This window comes from Trichechus manatus, unplaced genomic scaffold (assembly GCF_000243295.1).
Source record: "Trichechus manatus latirostris isolate Lorelei unplaced genomic scaffold, TriManLat1.0 scaffold00043, whole genome shotgun sequence".
Lineage (NCBI taxonomy): Eukaryota > Metazoa > Chordata > Mammalia > Sirenia > Trichechidae > Trichechus > Trichechus manatus.
The window spans coordinates 17102306-17105186 of NW_004443979.1; the positions used below are offsets into that span (position 1 = coordinate 17102306).

Below are 2881 nucleotides of genomic sequence, written 5' to 3' on the forward strand. Positions count from 1 at the left end.
ATAAGTGAATAAATGAAATGAATGAACAAATATTAACTCTATCTAGCAGGGTCATCTTGATGAGTGTATAACTTCTGCAGTAACATTTTTTACCAGTTGTTGTCGAGTGGATTCCAACTCATGGCAACTCCCTGTATGTCAGAGAAGAATTGTGCTTCGTAGGGTTTTCAATGGCTGATTTTTTAGAAGTAAATCACCAGGCCTTTCTTCCAAGTTGCCTCTGGGTGGACTCAAACCGCCAACCTTTCAGTTAGCAGCTGAGCATGCTAACTGTTTGCACCACCCAGGAACTCCATGCAGTAGCATAGGGCCCTGCATTTAGAAGGACCCCTTGCTTAGTGTAATGCTCTGAGATCATGGTCTTGAAAAACTTAATCATTTTTTAACAAGGGTTTGCACTGGGCCTGACAATTATTTAACCAGTCCTACAATTCAGGAACCCTGGTGGCACAGTGGTTAAAGTACTTGACAGCCAACTGAAAGGTCAGCGGTTCAAAATCACCCACAGCTCCTTGGGAGAAAAATGTGGCAGTCTGCTTCCAGAGATTTATAGTCTTCGAAACCCCGTGGGGTCTCTATGAATCAGAATCGACTGGATGGCAGTAGGTTTGTTTGTTGTTGTTTTTTTTTTTTTTTTGTAAAATCAAGGGTAGGTGAATAATACTGGATGACCATCAGCCTCTCACTCCTGCACAGCGGTAAATCCAAGTAAATGGCACCAAGGATGGAGATGCTTGCACTGAAATAGCTGTGAAATCCTCATGCAGATGCAGGCCCACCAAGTCACAGATGTTCTAGTCTTGCCACCTGGTGCCTCCTGGAGTTCCCTGGAAGCCTCTGCTTTACTGTTCCACCTCACTCTGGCTGTCAAAAGATGGCAATAGAAAGTCTTTTTAACAAATGGTGCTGGCAAAACTGGATATCCATCTGCAAAAAAATGAAACAGGACTCCTACCTCACACCATATACAAAAAAAATAATTCCAAATGGATCAAAGACCTAAATATAAAGCCAAAAACTATAAAGTTCATAGAAGAAAAAATAGGATCAATGCTAGAGGCCCTAATACAAGGCATTAGGATACAAACCATAACAAACAACACACAAACTCCAGAAGATAAGTTAGGTAACCGGGACCTTCTAAAAATTAAACATTTTTGATCATCAAAAGACTTTACCAAAAGAGTAAAAAGAGAACCTACAGACTGGGAAAAATTTTTTGGACATTACAAGTCAGACAAAGGTCTAATCTCTAAAATCTACACGAAAATCCAACACCTCTACAACAAAAAGACAAATAATCCAATTAAAAAATGGGCAAAGGGAAAACGCGGACCGGTTGCGGAAGCAGTGAGGGTGCTGAGAGTCCAGCGATCGTTTGGCTTGAGAACAGGCGGTTGACCAGGTCGCGGGACCGGGGTGCCTCCGCCATGTTCTGTGAAAAGGCCATGGAGCTGATCCGCGAGCTGCACCACACGCCGGAAGGGCAGCTGCCCGCCCTTAGTGAGGATGGACTCAGGCAAATTCTGGAAGAGATGAAAGCTTTCTATGAACAAAACCAGTCTGATGTGAAGGAAGCAGTCAGATGGACGAAGTGATTTGATACCAACCATCAAATTTCGACACTGTTCTTTGTTAAGAAATTGACACTGCACTGTAGCATACCTGTATGACCGGTTACTTCGAATCAGAGCACTCAGGTGGGAATATGGCAGTGTCTTGCCAAATGCTTTACGATTTCACATGTCTGCCGAAGAAATGGAGTGGTTCAATCTTTATAAAAAGTCTCTTGCTACTTATATGAGATCACTGGGAGGAGATAAAGGTTTGGATGTTACACAGGATATGAAGCCTCCAAAATGCCTATATATTGAAGTGCGGTGTCTAAGACACTATGGAGAATTTGAAGTTGATGATGGAACTTCTGTCGTATTGAAAAAAAAAACAGCATTTTTTACCTCGTTGGAAGTGTGAACAGTTAATCAGACAAGGCATTCTGGAGCACCTGCTATCATAGCCGCACACTGAGATGGAGCCCATCTCACTGAGACGTCTGTACTTCTGTCTCTCTACCCCTCCCCCCACCTCTTTGATTTAAAAGTTACAGACATCTTTTACATACAACCAGGAATACTTGGCTAAAGAGTATCACTTGCTAACCTTTAAGAAGTTTTGGTTTTTTATGTTGTAGAGGATTTCCTCCTCCTTTTTGCAGCAATATATCCATAATTATAACATTCCTATACCATTAAAAAAAAAAAATGGGCAAAGGAAATGAACAGACACTTCACCAAAGAAGACATTCAAGTGACTAACAGACAGATGAGGAAATGCTCTCCCAGGATCACTAGCCATTAGAGAAATGCAAATCAAAACCACAATGAGATACCATCTCACCCCAGCATTACTGGCACAAATAAAAAAAACTGGAAATAACAAATGTTGGAGAGGCTGTGGGGAGATCAGAACTCTTATGCACTGCTGGTGGGAATGCAAAATGATACAACCATTTTGGAAAAGGATATGACACTTCCTTAGAAAGCTAGAAACAGAAATACCACACGATCCAGTAATCCCACTCTTAGGAGTATATCCTAGAGAAATAAGAGCCGTCACATGAATAGACATATGCACACCCATGTTCATTGCAGCACTGTTCACAATAGCAAAAAGATGGAAACAACCTAGATGCCCATCAACAGATGAATGGATAAACAAACTATGGTACATACACACAATGGAGTATTATGCAATGATAAAGAACAACGACGAATCTGCAAAGCATCTCACAACATGGTTGAATCTGGAGGACATTAAGCTGAGTGAAATAAGTCAATCACAAAAGGACAAATATCGTATGAGACCACTACTATAAAAACTC

General features: G+C 41.3%; 1 pseudogene; it reads left to right on the forward strand.

The window, feature by feature from the left end:
- Positions 1 to 1430: 1430 nt before the first annotated feature.
- Positions 1431 to 2017, forward strand: LOC101342923 (DNA replication complex GINS protein PSF1 pseudogene; annotated as a pseudogene).
- Positions 2018 to 2881: the final 864 nt, after the last annotated feature.